We start from the raw sequence: 21,107 nt of genomic DNA, 5'->3' as shown, positions 1-21,107 counted from the left end.
AAAAAGAAAACTGCCAGTCAATATCTCTGATGAAAAATAGATGCAAAAATCCTCAACAAAATAGTAGCACACCAAATCCAACAATACATTAAAAAAATCATTCACCGTGATCAAGTGCAATATATCACTAAGATGCAAGGTGGTTCATTATTCACAAATCAGTCAACATGATACATCACATCAATAAGAGAAAGGATAAAAGCCATATAATCATTTCAATAGACACAGAAGAAACACTTGACAAAATATAGCATCCATTCATTATAAAAAAATCCTCAATAAATTAAGTTTAGAGAAAATATATGTTAACATGATAAAGGCTATATGAAAGACCAAAAAGTAACAACATACTCAATAGTGAAAAACTAAGCACATTTCCCTTAAGGTCAGTGATAAGGATATCCACGCTCACCACTGTTCTTCAAGTTTTGGAAGTCCCAGCAATAGCAATCAGAAAACCAAATAAAATAAAATGGATTCAAATTGGTAAGGAAGAAGTAAAACTTCTACTATTTGCAGGTGACATGTAACTATAGACAAAAAAAAAAAAAAATCTCAAAAGTCTCCACTAAGAAAGTACTAGAATAATAAATGACTTCAGTAAACTCACAGGATACAAAATCAATGTGTGAAGCAGAAATAATGAAATAGCAGATAGAGAAATTTAGAAAGGGATCCCATTTACAATCACACCAAAACCTTTAAGATACCTAGGAATAAACCTAATCAAAGAAATTAAAGACCTGAACTTTGAACACTATAAAGCATTGCTGAAAGAAATTAAAGATGACACAAAGAAATAGAAAGGTATTCCATGCTCATGGATTGGAAGAACCAGTAGTGTTAAAATGTTTCTATTATCCAAAGCAATCTACACATTTAATGCAATCCCTATCAAAATACCAACAGAATTTTTATAGAGTTAGGACAATCCTAAAATTTATATAAAACCACAAAAGACCCTGAATAGTAAAGCAATCCTGAAAAGGAAGGGAAAAAAAGAAACAAAAAAGAAAACTGAAATATCACAATGCTGGGCTTTAAGTTATATTACAAAGCTATAAGTAATCAAAGCAGTATGGTATTGACCCAAAAATAAACACATAAATCAACAAAACAGAGTATAAACCCCAGAAATAAACCAAAAATTATATGGCCAATTAATGTTTGACAAAGTAAGCTATAATATGAGATGGAGAAAGGACAGTCTCTTCAACAAATGGTGTTAGAAAAACTGGACAGCTACATGCAAAAGAATGAAACTGCATCACTTTCTTATACCATATACAAAAATAAGCTCAGAATGGATTAAGGACCTAAATGTAAGACCTGAAACCATAAAACTCCTAGACAAGAGCACAGGCAATATCTCTGACATCAGCCATACCAACATTTTTCCTGATATATCTCCTGAGGCAAGGCAAACAGAATAAAAAGTAAACTATTGGGACTACATCAAAAGAAAAATCTTTTGCATGGCAAAGGAAACAACAAAACTAAAAAACTACTGGATGAGAGAAGGTATTTGAAAATGACATATCTGATAAAGGATTAGTATGCAAAATATATAAAGACCTTATACAACTCAACATCATAAAACCAAATAATCCAATTTAAAAAGTGGGCAGATGACATGAACAGGTATTTCTCCAAAGGAGACGTACAGAGATGGCCAACAGACCCATGGAAAGTTGCTCAACATCACTCATCATCAGGGAAGTGTCAGTCAATACCACCATGAGATTTTACTTCACACCTGTCAGAATGACTAAAATTAAAAAAAAAAAAAAAAAGAACAGCAAATATTGGTGAGCATGTGGAGAAAAGGGGACCTCTTTTACACTATTAGGGGAATGCAAACCGTGCAGCCACTGTGGAAGATGGTATGGAATTTCCTCCAAAAATTAAAAGTAGAACTACCTTACAATCCAGGCATCATACTAGTGGGTATTTACCCAAAGAACACAAAAACAATAATAAAAGGGATACATGTACCCCTATGTTTATTGCAGTATTGTTTGCAATAGCCAAATTATGGAAGTATTCCAAGTATCCACTGATAAATGAATGGTTAGAGAAGATGTGGTATGCACACACACACACACACACAGAATATTAATCAGTCATGAATGAAATCTTGCCATTTGCAACAACATGAATGGAAGAAGAGAGTATAAAGCTAAGTGAAATAAGTCAGTCAGAGAAAGACAAATATCATGTGGTTTCACTCATGGAATTTAAGATACAAATGAACAAAAGAAAAAAATGAGGCAAACCCAACAACAGACTCTTAACTATAGAGACAAACAGATGGTTACCAGAGGGGAGGTGGCAGTGGTGGGTGGATGAAATAGGTCAAGGGTATTAAGAGGACACTTACTTTAATGAGCACTGACTAATATATGGAATTGCTGAATTACTTTATTGTACACTTGAATAGAACACTGTATGTTAACTATACTGGAATTAAAATCTAAAAATTAATTAAAATGATAATTTTATTAACAGTTATATTAAACAAATGTACCATATAATATAAAATTATAATAGTAAGGGAAACTATATGATATATAGGAATTAGCTGTACTATCCTTGCAATATTTCAGAAAATTTAAGTTTTTTTAAATAGTTTATTATTTTTTTAATGTTGGGAATCTTTTTTCTCAGTGTATGTTTACCAAATAAATAGCCTGAGGGGAGTACTTGTTTTGTTTTGTTTGATTTTTTGAGGAATGTAGTCCTCTCATTCATTATTTAATGAAACACAAGGAAGAGTAGCTTTTTTTTTTTTTTTTTTTTTAATACAAGGGCCAGGCTACTTTGGAGAGTTTAAAGGTTCCAAGGAACCTGAATATGTAATATATTTGGCAACTTCCATCCATATGCCAGTATCTCATATGTCAAGGTTCCAGTTTTTCCCAATGTACTGATTTTGGCATAACAGCTCTCCCTTGATTTAGCTTTTAACCTTCTTGAGTGGGGATGTCCCTACTAGGTTATTAGAGATGAGGCCCAATCTTTGACTTTCACAGCCTTGCTTCTGCAGGGAGAGAGCTTCTTGGTATGCAAATAACAGAGGCCATTTGACTTTCACATCTGATCTTCAGCTACCTATTTAAGCTGTTCATTTCCTTTCTTCAGATCATCAATGGCATTTAGCAAATAACCATTCAATTCTATTATCCTGATAGCTACTATTTCCTCCATAGCCTAAAATGCTTAACACATTCTACTGGCTATTGCTTCCCCTCCACCAGTACAATCTTACGATTCATCATTAGTGAAAGTTCAACCAACCAACAATCATCTGTGCTTCACATTGCCATGAAGGGGTCCTCATTGTCAGTACATAAGTACCCAGCTCTAAAACTCCATCGTATTTCTTGTGTTCTTGGACAACTGAACTTTCATTGCTAACTGAAGCAGTTTGGGTTCCCCAGTAGTTGGGCAAGGGAAAAGCTGAGATTATGGCCAAAGTGAAAGATAATAGTCAAGATTAACATCTTTGAAAAAAAGGAAAGAGAATCAGGATTGTGCAGAAGAAAAAGTGGAAATGAAAGACTTAGCCAACCTGGTAGGGAGCTCTGCAGTGAATATTCCCCATCAGAGTATCCTGATCAGCCAAACCTATATAACTCTGCACTGCTGAGTGACTGAAGACAGTTGCTGTGGAAAAGAAGGATCATGGGCGATATGGCACTGTGCCACTAGTACAAACTCCACTTCTAACAGCCAGGAAGTAAGTCCTTTCTCAAATGAGTATTTGAGAAGTCTATTTACCATGAAGAGGAATATATTTCACATAGAGAATTGAGTTGTCAAAAACAAAAATCTACCCCTATAAACACCGCATATAATATATATAAGTTGACTGAATTTTCAGATAGTCATTTCATGTGATTTATTTTTCACAACAAGGGAAATTCCATAGAAACACAACTCAATTTACTTTTTAATGTTTAGTAAGCTTTTAGTTTTAAGTATAATTAAGAAATGTTCTTCATCAGACCATATGTTCAACTGTTCAGTTGGGAATATACAACCTCTTTAATCACATAACTTATTCTGTTGGTCCACTTATTGGGAAGAATAAAGAAATATGAGGGTACTCTTGATCAAAGTCTACAAAATGAGCCAGTATTTACAGTCAAAATTCTCTTAATGTTCCAAAAGGAACTTAGAGAAAACCCAAGAATTCTTGATGATGATAACTTACATTTATTTTGCGCCTACTGTTTTCTCTGTTCCGTGCTGAGTACTTTGCATATATTCTGTAAGCCAGACTCACATACACTTTGGAAGTGGGAACCATCATTACCATTTTACAAATCAGATAATTAGTTTGGAAAGGTTAACAATCTTGCCCAAAGTAACACAGCTAATAAGACTGAACAAGGACTCTCCCATTACTCTAAAAAACCTGTCTACAATCAGACTGCCAAAGGAAAAGGTGTGAGATCTACAGATATGTTCTTCTAACTTGGAATACGTGCCAGAGAAAAGTTAAGGTTTTTTCTTTCTGGGATTTTGTCTCATATAATTGGGAGATTAATTACAGAAACTGTTATGGATTCTCACTGGGAAGCGGTGCACAGGGGTTAAGAGTGGGAGCTTGACAATAGACTGTTTAAAATTAAAACTATGTCTATGTCATTTTCCAGCTTTATGACTTGAGCAAGTTATTTAAACTTGCTGTGCTTTATTTTTCTTATTAATAGCAGGAATCACAAGGATTGCTTGTTGTGATTAAATGTAATATGCCTTAACATAGTATATGACATATGGTAAACACTAAGCAAGTCCAAATATATTTATTGTTGGTGTTAATGATATTGTTATAGTTGCTTAGTAATCTCTAGCCATACATCGTATTCACTGTTTAATGCAGATAAAATTATTTATTTATTTATATTTAAATAGTTGAGAGTGAGTGAGCAGAGAGAGAGAGAGAAGGAGAAAAGCAGACTCTCTGCTGAGCAGGGAGCCTGATGTGGGGCTTGATTCCAGGCCCCTGGGATCATGACCTGAGCTGAAGACAGATGTTTAACCAACTGAGCCACCCAGGTGCCCCATAATTCAAACAAAATTAACTCTAATATTAAAGTTTAAAATTTGAGGAACTCATCCTCAGTTATAAGGGTTTAAGAAATTCTAATACTCGGGGCACCTAGGTGGCTCAGTAGGTTAAGTGTCTGCCTTTGGCTCAGGTCATGATGCCAGGGTCATGGAATCGAGCCCCACGTCAGGCTCTCTGCTCAGCAAGAGTCTGCTTCTCCCTCTCCTCTACTCCCCCCGCCCCATGCTTAAGGAAAAAAAAAAAGTAATTCTAATACTTCCTATCAAATAAGCTAACTGTTTTATATATGTTGAATGATTACTATATACAGACCCTAAATGTTGAAAATCCAGTAAGAAAATACAAACTGATCTCCTGCTCTTTTTTATATTTCGTCTCATGTGTTCTTCAGTATGCCTGATAACATGAGGAAAGATAATGTGACATATGGTACTTAACCTCATACGTTCCAGATAGCAACTAGGCAGGACTTATTGTGACTTTAAACATATTAACATGGAGAAAGACCACAATTATATCTGTCTCTGGCTGTGCTCCTGGAAGAGGAAAACTTTCTTTCTGAAAACTATAGATGTTAAGCTGGTTTTCTCTGGCTTCATTTTTTTTTTTCCAAATATGCAGAAAACAAACCAAGCCAAAACATAATGGCCTGTATATACTTAACTCTCAAATGAAAGAAATAAAAATAAAGCATTATCATTACAGTTCAGACCCTCTCTGAACTTCTTCATAGTCTAGGTAATTATTTCCAGTACATAGACATCTCTACCCATCCTATGTGCTGGAAATTAACTGTTCCACTAGAGTGATAAGCAGGATTTTTCAATTATTTGAGTGACATTTAATTACTCACAAAATACTTCTCATGAATGCAAAATGATCTCAAGGGAACTAAAAGTATGGTTATTGTTGGACCTGTTGGGTATTTCTAGAATTCAGAGCCAATCAATGATCCCTAATAGGTCCAATACTCTTGTTAACATTAATGCATTACACTCTCACAAGGGTATAATTTCCCAGTCCCATATAAGGAAACCACATTTAAGTGACATTGCCCAGGGTCATTTGGGTACATGAGAGAAAAGGAGTTTACCCTCAGTCTTCCTAACTCCAAATCTCCACAAATATTTCCCACCATCACCAGCCTTTCCATGGGTGCCCTGAGAGCTTAGATGCCATGGGTACAAATGGACTCATTTCAAATATTTGTTTTACCAAACACTACCTGAGAGACCTTGGGAATATTTACTAGTCTCTAAAAACCTCAGTATCATAATATACATCATAGAGGTGATAATGCCCGTGTTATATAATTGCTATAAAATTTAATAATACATGTAATGCACTTCATACAGTACTCAATTTCCCTAAAGTAAATGCTGAACAAATAACTATTATTCTTCTTTCACCAGAAGAAGATAACTTAAAAGCTGGCTATATTAAAAGTTGACCCTTAGAACTTGCAAAAGACTTAGGTGGCTTGGCTTTGAGAGGTGGATATTGTGCTTTCTGGGTATAGGTAATTATTGAAGAGCAAGCTTGCCTATTGGAACAGGGTTGAGTTATTAGAATGGTGTTTTTGACTTCTGCAATGAAATTAACCAAAATCCTTAAGGCTTGGCTCTCCTCCAATGTTAATCAACACCACAGCACAGCACATACTTTCAAGCTTGAAATGCCTTCTGAAACTCTGTAGAAAGCTTTGAACTTCCTGGAAAAATCTGAATAGAGCAATTGTAATGAATTCATTAATAGCATCTTCTTCAGACTGAGGACTAAATTAACAGCTCAGAGCTTTCTTTACCTGGGTCACAGAAGTAACCTCTTGTCTGAACTAGAAATAGCTAATGGTGTGGTTAATAGGAGCAAACAGTAAATGTAAGTTCTTATTTATTTTCAAGAAGGGATATTATCAATACACTAATCAGAACAAGCCCATGCTGCTTCAGGACATAGATTCCTCCAAAGCAAAAACACTCTTACCACAGAACCTATGAACTGTGGTTAGAAAAAGAAAAGAAAAAGATTATAAAAGTAATTCAAGAAGACTGGAGGCAAAACTTGTCACCTCTAGGAAGGCAAAGGCAATTGAGGTGCTCTTAGGGTTCTCAAAGAATAATGGCTTGTTGCAAAGGGTTCTAAGAGGAAAATTCTCTAGATACATATGCTGACATTCCTATTTGGTATTCCCTAGAGGGGGTGGGAAGGGGAAAGTCACTGGACAATAATAAATTAATCCATGCAAACTCCTTTTCTTACTTGTGTGTACTGGTGCCTAGAAATAGTAAATTTGAAGCAATTCACTGAGTTCTCCATGAGGTTTGAAAAATTGGACATTGTAGAAACCGACTTCTGTAATCTCTATGGGCCTTTCTTTCACCAAGAACAATATTGCCCTTAACAAGAGTACTTGAAGGAAAATGGTCTGAAATATTCCTTCATGTGGGAAGCTCGAGAAGATTTATAAGCACATACCTGACCTTCTCTGAGAAACATTTTGATTTAATCTCCTTCATATTCTGCCTTTGCAAGAAGCTTCTTTGAAATTTTCTCAGGATGGGTGGAATAGAAATCATGAATAAAATTTTTACAGAATAATGCTGGGCTTTGAGTTGTTTCAAGAGAAAACAATTTAATGCTTTTATCCCAAAGGTGAGAGTCAGTCAAGTTTACCCAGCCTCATGATATTAGGGACAACATTCAATACAGCACTAAACCTCAAACCTTGTTTCTTCCACAAATCTCCTGCTTACCACTCCCTGATGCTAATTCTCACCCTCTCTTCCTTCCTTTCCTACCATATTCCCTCTTTCTCTCTCCTACATACCAATCACATTGCTCATTTTTCCTGTTATTTGAATGAACCAAACGTATTTTCACTTTAGTTCCTAGGCACTAGGCATTTCTTTTTCCCAGAAAACTCACCTGACTTATTATTTCAAAACCACAGCTTTCCCCTTCATTTAGCAGGTCCCTTCAAATCCTTTACATTAAAACTTATTACTTCTGAGGGGACAATTATGATCCTAAAATAAACCAGATCCTTGTTTATTTCTTAGGAGCCTACATTTTGCTATGCCATTTCATACTTGTTCTAAAAAATGCATATATGCATTTTTGAATATTTACTATTTTTATAAGCTGATAGGAATTTCCAAAAGGTCTGGAGCCAGATGTATCTTTTGCATTAATATATCAGCTGCACCTACGACAGAACCCAGAGAACTGTGACTAATTAATCTTCGTTGAAGTAATACATGAGCAGGCTTCCTACTCTATACAGGGTTTCTACTATAGCACTTCCTTCTAATTGCCTTGTTAGGTACTGAGGGTATAGCCTTAAGTGATTTTTTTCTTCTCATGGTCATTTTCCTTTGTAAACTATTAGTGACATGAGAAAAGGGTCCATCCTATTGACCCCTCTTTTCCTAATTCCATGTTTTATGTAGTGGTGGCACAGTATTTATTGGTTAAAGTACTACTCCTTTTTTTTTTTTTTTTAAAGAATTTACTTACGTATTTGAAAGAGAAAGAGAGATGGGGGAGATGTCCACTCTCACCACTTTTATTCAACATAGTACTGGAAGTTCTAACCATAGCATTCAGACAATAAAAAGAAATAAAAGTCATTTGCACTGGTAAGGAAGAAGGAAAACTTGCTCTTTGCAGATGACATGATGCTATATATATAGAAAACCCTAAAGAAACCACCAAGAAACTTCTAAAACTGATCAATAAATTTAATATGATCACAGGATACAAAATCAATATACAGAAATCGGTTACATTTTTATCTACTAATAAGTAGCAAAAAGAGAAATTAAAAAAGTAATCACATTTACAGTTGCACCAAAAATAAAATACCTAGGAATAAACTTAACCAAGGAGGTGAAACACTTGTACTCTGAAAATTATAAAACACTGAAAAAAAATTGAAGATGATACCAAAAAATGGAAAGGTATTCTATGCTCATGGATTTGAAGAACAAATAATGTTACAATGTCCATACCACTGAAAGCAATATACGCATTTAATGTAATCCCTATCAAAATACTATGGCATTTTCACAGAACTAGAATAATCCTAAAATTTTTATGGAACCATAAGAGACTGGGAATAGCCAAAGCAATCTTGAAAAAAAAAGGACAAAGCTAGAAATATGACAATCCTAGGTTTCAAGATGTAGTACCAAGCTGTAGTAATCAAAATGGTATGGTGCAGACACAAAAATCAAGAGAACAGAAGAGAGAGACCAAATATAAGCCCATGATTTTATGGTCAATTAATCTTTGACAAAGCAGTGAAGAAGATGCAATGGGAAAAAGATAATCTCTTCAACAAATGGTGTTGAGAAAATGGGACAGCTACATGCAAAAGAATGAAACTGGGCCACTTTCTTACACTATACACAAAAATAAATTCAAATTGGATTAAGGACCCAAACTTAAGACCTAAAACCATAAAAATCCTAAAAGAGAACACAGGCAGTGATATCTGACATTAATGGTAGCAATATCTTTTCTGGATATATCTCCCAAGGCAAGAAAAACAGACACAAAAATAAATTATTGGGACTACATCAAAAGAAAAAATCTTCTGCATAGCAAGGGTAACAATAAAAAAAGAAAACCTAAAAGACAACCTATTGAATAGGAGAAGTTATTTGCAAATGACTTATACAATAAAGGATTATTATCCAAAATATATGAAGAACTTACATAATTCAACACCAAAACACCACAAATGATTTAGTTAAAAATGGGCAGAAGAAATGAACAGAAATTTCTCCAAAGAAGTCATACAGATGGCTAACAGACACAAGAAAAGATGCTCAATATCATCAATACCAGGGAAATGCAAATCAAAACCACAATGAGATGTTACCCTATGCCTTTTAGAATGGCTACAGTGAAAAATACAAACAATAACAAGTTTGGTGATGATGCAGAGAAAAAAGGAACCCTCATACACTGTTGGTGGGATTGTAAATCAGTGCAGCCACTGTGGTAAACAGTATAAAGGTTTCTGAAAATACTGCGAAGAATAGTAATGCCACATGATCCAGTAATTCCACTGCTGTGTATTTGCTCAAAGAAAATGAACACACAACGTACACACACTCTGGGATATGACTCAGCCTTAAAAAAGACTGAAATCTTGCCAGTTGCTGTTTCATACAGATGGTTCTTGAGAGTAAATGCTAAGTGAAATAGGTCAGAAAAAGACCAATACCATATGATTCCACTCATGTGTGGAATTTAAGAAATAAAACCAAATAAATAATGCAAATAGGAGACAAACCAAAAAAAAAAAAAATAGACTCTTAGAGAACAAACTGCTGTTTGTTCCTTGGAGAAATCAAAAGGGAGGTGGATGGGGTGATGGGTGAAATAGTTGAAAGACATTAAGAGTATACTTGTAATGAACACTGAGTAATGTACAGAATTGTAGAATCACTATATTGTTAAAACTAATATACACTGATGTAAATTATACTGGAGAGAAAAAATAATTTTTAAGCCACTGATACTGAAAGCAAAGAACACATGAAGAAATATTTATTCAAGAAACTCTATGAAAACTCAGTAGGAAAGGAAAGAGTCTATGATATTTGAACAGACTACTCTCTCCTCAATGCACTTTTAGCTTGGGAATGCAGAGACCACTCCAGACCACTGGAGGCAAGAATATAGAATACCCTATCCCCTATAGCTCCAAGTCAGAGTTTTCTTCCCAGGAGGAAAAAGACTTCAGCATTTCTTATCCTGTCCCAACGACCTACTAATGAGGCTGAGTTGTGAGTGAGTACATTTAAGATGTGGGAGCTCCCTTCATTCCCTTCCCGCTAATGAACTGGTGATTCTTCCCTGGGTATGGTAATTTGAAAATCCTTTTAACCCTTGCCTCCTGGCTTGTGAGGTAGTAGATCCATGCCAGAGAGGCAAGCTAAAAGACCTCAGGCTTTTGACAGCCTCCCTGCTGAGTTCTCAGTTACTAAAGTGGAGGTAACTGGGAACAAGGAAGAGGTAGCAAAAAAGATAGCTCTTTTGCAAATTAAATCAGTTCTTTTTGGAAAAGATTAGTAGAAGTTAGGAGAAATTCAACCCAAGAGGGCTTTTAAGAACAGGGAGGTTGCAGTGAAAGGTATGGATCTCATGAAGATACAATCTAGATGGTAGGCCAGCTACTCTGCAAGAGAGAACTGGGAAATAAGACAGCTGAAAAGAGGCCTCCTGGTGCAAGAATAAATGACATGGATCTCAGAAACAATTCCTTCAAAAGAGATACAATCTGATCAGATTCATTTGTAGAGAAATTTATATTCTAGGACACTGTTGAAATAATACAGTAATCAACTAGAAATTGAGTTGGGCATTATAAAATAACTGAAATTTTTAAAAAATGACTACAGGGGCACAGAAGTAGATTTGAATTGGCTGAATAATTAGTGAAGTTGAAGGTGGACTGATAGAGGTTATTCACACCAAAGAACAAAGAGAAAAAACAATGAAGAAATAAGAGAGTGCCTCAGAGACATCACCAAGAACACTCATATGTATATAATGGGAGCAGAAGGAAGGAGAGATAAAGGATTGTTAAAAATAATTTTTAAAGTAATAATGGTAGTAAACTACCCAAATAAGAATTATTTTATAATGAATTACCTATACGTCCAGGAATCTCAAAAAAACTCCAAAAAAGATACCCACAAAGGGATCTAGAAACAGATAACATATAGTAAAAATGCTCACAGTCAAATACAAAGAGAAAATCTTGAAAGTAGCAAGTGAAAAATAACTCATCATTTGCAATGGAACTTCAATAAGATTAACAGCTGACTTCTCACCAGAAATAATGGAGGTTGGAATGTGGCAGATAATAAGTTGTTATGTTCTCTAAAGTCATGATGAACATCAAATTAATAAATGTTAAACTATACCTCCTAGAAGAAATACAGGTTTATGTTTTTATGAAACTCTGGTCACAACATTTTTATCAAAATACAATTTGCTTTATCCATTTCCCAGCATCCTTACAAAATATGCAAGTTTCAGCTGTGTTAAAAACCCACTGTTCCATATACCCATTTCCCTGTATAGTGCAAAATAGGTACTTTTTAAATTTCTGACTTTTGATTTGGCAACGAATTAGTTATGACACCAAAAAACACAAAGAAAAAAATAAATTGATCTTCTTTTTTTTTAATATTTTATTTATTTATTTGACAGACAGAGATCACAAGTAGGCAGAGAGGCAGGCAGAGAGAGGAGGAAGCTGAGCAGAGAGTCTGACGCAGGGCTTGATCCCAGGACCCTGAGATCATGCCCTGAGCAGAAGGCAGAGGCTTTAGCCCACTGAGCCATCCAGGCGCCCCAAATAAATTGATCTTAATTAAAATTTTAAAAATGTTGAATTTCAAAGGGTACAAAGAAAGTAGCAACACAACCCATAAAATGAGAGAGAATGTTTGCAAACCACATATCTGATAAGGGATTTGTGTCTGGAATATGTAAGGAACACTTACACCAACATAATAAAAAGATAACTACATTAAGAATGGGCAAAGAATGTGAAGAGATATTTCTTCAAGGAACATATACAAATGGCCAATTTAACTTCTAGGTATATATCCAAGAGAAAAGAAAACACATGCCTGTGCAAAAGCTTATACATGAATATGGCAGCATGTCTCATAAGCGACAAAAGATGGAAACATCCCAAATGTTGATTGATAGGCAGATGGGCAAACAAAATATGCTGTATTAACACAATGGACTATGATACATTTATAAAAATGAAATACATATACCATAACACCAATGAACCTTGAAAACATTATGTTAATAAAGTAAGCTGGCTACAAAGCCCACATATTGTATGTTTCTATTGATATGAAATTCCATAATAGGGAAATTTGTAGAGACAGAAAGATTAGTGGTTGCTTAAGGCTGGGGGTGGATGTGGGAATATAGTCATTGCACACACATGTGAATATACTAAAAAGCATTGAATTATATATTAAGTAAGTGAGCTGTATCTCATGTGAATTATACCTCAATAAAGCTATTTTTTAAAAAAAGAGAAGACATCTCTAAGAGAACTGGATTCTAAGACTTCAATGATGAGTCTTGGTGAGTGTGAAAAGAAGTGGAAAAATTACAGGAAGAACAGCTAATGCAAAGGCCCTGAGGTCTGAAGGAGTTCATTACATTAGTAATGATTACACTACACTAGTGTTGATTTAAAAAAAAAAGCAGGAATTTGATATCTATATGAAGGATTTTAGGCTCATTCTTAACTCAAATGAGAAGATACTGAAAAATCTGTAAGCAGAAAGAGATATGATATGACAGGACTTTTCAAAAATATTCTGGGACAGGTTTGTGGAAAATGGATTGGAGAGGTTGAGTGGAGGTGGGCACATTGGTTAGAAATCTGTACTGAATCACACCTTTAGAATTGTTTGAATACAGAAGATTCCCAACATCTTTTGTGTAATTATGGGGATGAGAAGTCTCCTCACATCCAGTAGACTTAGGGAAAGCAGGACTGATGAAAAATTTAGGGGGAATTTATTCTTAGAATCATGTTAGTGTAGGGTTGGAACATGCAAGACCTTGAGAACGAGTGTCTCTTTAAATTTAAAAATTTCACACCCTGTGTACTTGGCTTACAATGCTCCCCTCCCCCAAGCCCTGATGAGAAGCTTAAGGGTTGATCCAGAAGAAAATCCACTTCCTATCTGATTAGTGAACAGAAGCATGATTTCTAAATTCTCACAGGCTCAGATTTGTGACATTGTAAAATGAGTTTCAAGTTATCTACTTCATAGTGTGGTTCTGGTGATTAATTTTATGATTACAACTGTGAAGTCCCTACACCAAAAGGCTAAAGGATTTAAAGATACTCATTTACTAAACTATTTTTTAATACTTTAAAAATTATGTAGCTCTCCTAGTTTTTTTTTTTTTTAATTTCAGAATAGACATTTAGAGGATGAGCTCCTTTGAGACATACATACATGCATGCTTTAATTAATTACCACTTGACCCAAATTTACATCTCCAGCCTTCCTTCCTTATATTGTGGTTTCCCATGAGGCTCAGGAAAATTGCAGTTCTTACCCTTCTCACTTAATTTGTGGAACTTAATACCTATATATCTAGGTAAAATAATAATGAAATCCTAAATATATGGCATTTAAAAATGTGTTACAAAACCGTACCATCAATTACTTCTATTATAAGTAAGGAAGAAATAATCACTATGAATAAGTGAGGGTCTTCAGCAGAGCCAAGGTTGCCCATGGGTCCCTGCTGTGCTCATGAATTCCAGTCTTCCCTCCACCTGCCCTGTGGCTTAAAGACAGCTGAGGGTCTCCACATTCATCTCAGTTTGGTACAAGTCACTAATTTTGCTTTCCAGATAAACCTAAGGATGAGTCCTTTTATTTCTGAATACCAATGGATTTTCTAAACAAGTCTGCCAGATATTGGTGTGCAAAATTAAAACCCAGCCATCATGAGGAAACTGTGTGGCTCTGAGATTCTTATCACAAATAAATAGACAGGTATTAAATATATAAATAGATATCCAAAGATTTTTTAAAACGTTTTAATGAAAATCTATACTTTCTCTCTCTTTCCACAGTCATTGTTTCACAAACAAGATTGCTTCTAATATTCTGCAGTTCATTCTTCTCTAATTAAAGACATGGCGATTATTTTTCTGCTTTTATTTTTGTTGGCATGACTTTCCAATTCTTCATTTAGAAACATGAGACTCATATACCTAACCAAACTCCCAATTATTGTTCTTCCCTGCAGAGGTATGACTCTTGGCAATCACCTCCCTGAGATCTGAATACAACAAATACATATGTCCTTTAAAGAGTACCTTTTTTTTTTTGTTATCCAGAAATAAAACCCAACTATAAAATACATCATCAATATTTGAAAATAGTTTTGATCATGTAACATAGGTTCATATGTTTATTGTCTTTTCTCAGTGAAAAGAAATTAATGTAAAACAAACTTTGTTTCTCAGAGTCAAGGCTGTTGAATAAGGTTTGGAAACAATACTTCATATTGGAAGAAATGCTTCAGCTTTTTCAACAGGAAAGTCTGACATTCTTGCCTGCACAGAAACTGGCTGGAAAGTCACAACTGTGGGTGCAGTCCTGAGAGGCCTCTCTTATTTAAGCATGAACTCTTTTTTTTTTTTTTAACTCCCTATAAAAACCAACTCAGAGGAAATTTTTCTTTATAAGCCTATCGTGAATGAGACATGCAATTTTAAGTGAATGGCAGAATAAATAATAAATATAACAACATAAACAGGGCTGAACATTCACCATTATTGTCATATAGTATTGAACACATTATTAACTCCTTTGATTCCATAATAATCCCTGCTCATTTCTCTAGTCTCATTTTCCTCCTCAGTCATTACTTGCTAACCACAGGAGACTTCTTTAACTTCCTCATATATATTTTGTTCTTTCCCATCAGTAGAAACATGCCCAGATTGTTTTTAATTTATCCAGAGCAGCTTTCTCCATATCACATATACTTCCTCCCATTTTTTAATGTAGCAATTTCCTAGTTCATTTCTACTCATTCCTCTGTATTTTTTGAAGTATCCTTACCTTAGAAAAGATTGAGTGTATTTGTCATGCATATGTGTAAGCTCACCCTCATTTCTGTTGTACACTTCTAGTTACTGTGCAATATCTGTTGTCCCTAATAGAGACTGCAATCTTCCCAAGGCAGAGACAGTATCTGTCTTAGAGTTCTCTCTCCCCTTCTGTTGCTTCAACTGGTTAAAATCCAAAGGACCTTAACATCTGCTAAAAAAAAAAAAAAATCCTTTACAAGTTTTTGTTCTGTTCATTATGGCTCCTGGATTTGTGTAAATATGGAATATTTTTAAAGAGTTTTTAGGTATTAAAGGAAGATATTTACATGCTGAATAAGCCTGTGCTATAAAATATTATATTTAGTTTATTTAGCGCCTTCTATAAAAATAGAATGAGAAATATCTGAGCTTAGAACTGTTAAAAATAGTTAAAAATTGGATTAAATTACTTAAATTAGTAAGAACGCCATTATATACAATATACACACCTTTGCATTTGTTCTTGGATTGTTCATAGCTTAGTTTCATGCCTCATACCAAAACCTTCCCTAAGTTTATTATTATAAAACTTTTGTTTTTTGTGCCCCCCATGCCCCGGTTTTCATTTTTGCTTTGCTAGAAGGTTTTTAATTATCAATTTGGGGAGGGATTCCATTGCTTTGCTATCTTAGATTTTTTTTTCTTTCAATTCCTCTTTGAAAATTCTTGAGGAAAAATTCTCATACTTACAAATACATAGGAAAGAAAAATTACATATATGTACAGAACATGCACTTAATTATAAAGAGATATTCTGTTTACTTTCTTGTCATGTCTTATGCAGTGCTTCATATGTTGTCTGTCACATAGATGTTGCTCAATTACTTTACTAAAAACAAAGTTATTACATTGGTGCAATGCATTTAGGTATGGAAAATGAGGGAGATAGACATGAATATTTTTTATTACAGAAGTGGCATAGGGAAATCTGCAACACACTACTTGAGATTTCCTAAAACCCAAAGCAATAGGGGAAGGTGTTATACTTATGTTATGGGCTGTGAGTCAGATGGCCTTGGGTACAAACACAGCTCTGTCACTCACGAATTCTAAGATATTTGCTAATTTCTTAATTTTCTTAAACTCTTTGAGCCTCAACTTCCTAACTTGTAAAATTAAGATAACAGCATCTGCAATGTACATTCAGGAATTCATTTAAAAAATGTTTATGAAATACCTACTATTGTCAGGCATTATCAAAGAGTTTTTATGGATTAGTCATTTAATCCTTATGATAGCACTGTTAGTTTATTACTGTCCATTTTATATATGAGGGGAACTCAGGCTTGGAGAGATTAAGCAATTTGCCTAGGATATGTATTAAATGGTCTAAGACCACCTTCTGTTCAATTTTATAGCAAACATGTAAGTCTTAGGGCTTTGATGAAATCTCTCTCTCCTTAATAGCTTTTACTTTATCTTGGCATACTATTGAGACTTATCTTTATTGGTATTTTATAGACACTGCTAAAACAGTATATCATATAATGGGTGGAGTAAAACTCTAATCTCCTATCTTGGTGGCAATTCATCATGAAAGGGGGGAAATTCACAGTCTACACCTCCAGATCAAAATCTCTATGCCAGCATTATTCAGAGGTGAAGGTTGATATAGACAATAGCCTGTGGAACTAACTGAACATAATTTGTTCAAAATTTCTCCGTAACGGGGCACCTGGGTGGCTCAGTTGGTTAAGTGACTGCCTTTGGCTCAGGTCATGATCCCAGGGTCCTGGGATGGAACCCTGCTTCAGGCTCCCTGCTCAGTGGGGAGCCTGCTTCTCCCTCTCCCTCTGCTGCTCTGCCTGCTTGTATCTCTTGCTCTGTCAAATAAATAATAAAATCTTAAAGCAAAAACAAAACAAAACAAAAATTCTCCATAACTTGTTATAATTATTTCACCACGAGATAGCATATGGTATTGTAAAGAAAAGTAGCAATAATTCCTTCCCATTTTTCATGGATTTTTATTTTAAACATTCCTGTTTAAGAAACTTTATCATTTTGGGGCACCTGGGTGGCTCACTGGGTTAAAGCCTCTGCCTTCAGCTCAGGTCATGATCCCAGGGTCCTGGGATCAAGCCCCTCATCGCATCAGGCTCTCTGCTCAGCAGGGAGCCTGCTTCCCTTCCTCTCTCTGCCTGCCTCTCTGCCTACTTGTGATCTCTGTATGTCAAACAAATAAATAAAATATTTAAAAAAAAACTTTATCATTTCTTCAGTTACTAGCTGAGCAAAATATTGACAACAGTTTGGGGAAAATGAGGATGTGAAACTCAAATACCTATATTACCAATGTTTTTCATTTTAAATTTGCCACCCAAAATAGATGCTTAAGCATAAAGTGTATATACAATATAAATAATTCAAAAAAGAAGATAAATAATATATGCAGTCTTATAAAGAAAAATTGCTAAGATTTTGTTGTTTTTTCATATATATACATATGATGTTATATATAAACCTCATGGTAATCACAAGAGGAAAAACCTGTAACAGATATAAAAAAGAAAATAGAGAGGAATCAAGCATAATAAAGAAGGTCATTAAGTCACAAGGGAAAAGAGAAAGGGATAAAGAAAGGAACAGAGAATGACAAAAACTAAAAAACAATAATCAAAATGACATTAAGTACAAACCTATCAATATTTACTTTGAATGTAAATGGACTAAATGCTTCAATCGAATGACATAGTGACTGAATTGATTAAACACACACACACACACCCAAGACCCATCTTATGCTGACTACAAAAGACTCAATTTTGACCTAAGGATACTTATAGACAGAAAGTGGAGGAATGGAAAAAAAATCCCATGTGAATGGAAGAAAAACAAAACAAAACAAAGTAGCAATATTTATATCAGATAAAATAGATTACAAAACAAAGACTTACAGGGACACTTAGGTGGCTCAATCAGTTGGGTGCCTGTCTACCTTTGGCTCAGGTCATGATCTCAGGGTCCTGGGATGGGACCCCCACATTGGGCTCCCTGCTCAGCAGGAATTCTGCTTCTCTCTCTCCCTCTGCCCTTTCTCCCTGTCTTCCCCCCCGCTCGTCCTCTTTCTCTCTCTCTCTCTCTCTTTTTCTCTCTCTCGTGTTCTCTCTCAAATAAATGAAATCTTAAAAAAAAATTCTAACAAGAAAAACAAGAAGAGCATTATATAATGAAGGAGGGCACAATGCAAAGAAGGATATAACAATTGTATCTATGTACCCAACATAGAGATACCTAAATACATATGTATACATATACATAAATATAAATTATAAATATATATGATTATAATTTATAATTTATAAAAAATATAAATACATGTTATATATTATAATATGTATTTTCTATATATATAAAAATATATTAACAGTCATAACAGACATAAAGGGAGAAATTGACTGTAATAATGGTAGGGGACTTCACCCCTTTACATCAATGGCTAGATCATCCCACAGAAAAGCAATAAGACAACAATGTTTTTGAACAATACATTAGACCATATAGACTTAACTGATGAATACAGAATATTCCATGCCAAAACAGCAGAATACACATTCTTTCCAAGTGCATATGGATCATTCTCTAAAATAGATCATATTAGGCCACAAGACAAGTCCCAATAAATTTAAGAGGATTAAAATCATATCAAGCATATTTTCCTATTGCAGCATTATAAAACTAGAAATCTACTTTAAGGGGGACAAAACTATAAAAAAAAAAAAGCAAACAAAACAACATGCTACTCAACAAACAAGTCAACAAACATATCAGAGTAAATTAAAAAAAAAAAAGACCTTGAGACAAGTGAAAACAGAAACACAATGGCTCAAAAATCTTTGGAACACAGCAAAAGAAATTCTAGGAGGGAAGTTTATAGTGATTCAGGCCCACATCAAGAGAAAAGAAAAATCTCAAATAAATAAATAATCTAACCTCACAACCAAAGGAAGTAGAAAGAGAACAAAGCTCAAAGGTAACAGGAAGATGGACATAATTAAAGATCAGAGCATAAGGAAATAAAATATAGGCTAAAAATCAATAGAAAAGATTAATGAAACCCAAATCCAGATATTTGAAAGATGAACAAAACTGATAAACATTGATCCAAGCTAATTAAGAAAAAAAGAGGACTCAAATAAAATAAAAAGTGAAAGAGTAGAAGTTATAACTGACACTACAAAGGATTATAAGAGGCTTCTCCAAAAAATTTTATGCCACTAAATTGGACAATTTAGAAGAATTGAGTAAATTCCTAGACATAGAATCTTCTAAGACTGAATCAGAAAGAAATATAAAACAAACAGCCTGAATATTAGTAATGAAATTGAATCAATAATCAAAACCCCAAAGTTCAGAACAAGATGGCTTCACTGGTGAATTCTACCAAATATGTAAAGAAAAATATCTATCCTTCTTAAACTATTTTTTAAAAAAAAATGAAGAGGAAGGAATGCTTCCAAATTCATTCTATGAGGACAGCATTACTTTCATACCAAATCCAGACAAAGACACATACAAAGAGAAAATTAGAACCCTGGTCCAAGAAAATACATGAAATCACCTGGTGTGTCATGCCAACTATCCCAATTCTGAAGACTAACGTTGGATCTAAGATTGGGAGTTGTGGGTACAGCAACTTGAAGAGGACTATCAGTCTTATATTCGGTATGTAGATAATAGTAAGAATGTGAACAATGTTTGGTTTTGATTGGAGTACAACAAGGAAGGGACTTGGTGTTTGGAAAATGCTGCTACACTGATAGCCCCAAATATGAGTTTCACATCAAATTTGACATTCATACCATATATTCATTCCACCAGTGCTTCAGAAATTGCAGTCCCTGAGATAGGTGGGAAAACAAGAAAGATGTACAGGGGTGGCAAAATATACCCCACTGATCACTTTAAGCCATTGTGAGCCAGAAATGTGCCCAAGTTTGAACTAGCTCACCTCATGGCTCTGGGACAATGAAAATCCCTGATTGAATTCAGAAGAGCATGATTTAGCATAAAGAGAAATGTAACCAGTAAAGGATCAAGCCACTGAGATAGGACAGAAAGACATTTGATAGGTTACATTTCTGTTTTCTGTGCATCATTTTTCTAATATAAATGCTTCCCCCATATCCCTCCCATAATTGTTACTAAGTAGCCGCAGCAGGCATTGCTTAAAAATAACACCACACTGGTGCTATTGAATTTCAAGGCTATACCTGGGAGAGGAAAGACTGGGGCTTCGGAAAGTCAAAAGGCAATCTATATCCCTTCCCCAGGTGGAATATTGTGAGATCAAGAGAGAGATCCAGAGAGACCCCCAAGAGGGAAGGGGTGTGCTGAAAAAAGGTACATTGC

General features: G+C 34.7%; 1 pseudogene; it reads left to right on the top strand.

Annotated features, from left to right (window-relative positions):
- Window positions 1-20,326: 20,326 nt before the first annotated feature.
- LOC111145031 lies at window positions 20,327-20,786 on the top strand (annotated as a pseudogene).
- Window positions 20,787-21,107: the final 321 nt, after the last annotated feature.

This window comes from Enhydra lutris, unplaced genomic scaffold (genome assembly GCF_002288905.1).
Source record: "Enhydra lutris kenyoni isolate GAN:26980312 unplaced genomic scaffold, ASM228890v2 scaffoldscaffold12, whole genome shotgun sequence".
NCBI lineage: Eukaryota > Metazoa > Chordata > Mammalia > Carnivora > Mustelidae > Enhydra > Enhydra lutris.
The sequence above is the reverse complement of the archived record's forward strand: the minus strand, read 5'-3'. Positions and strand labels throughout refer to the sequence as shown.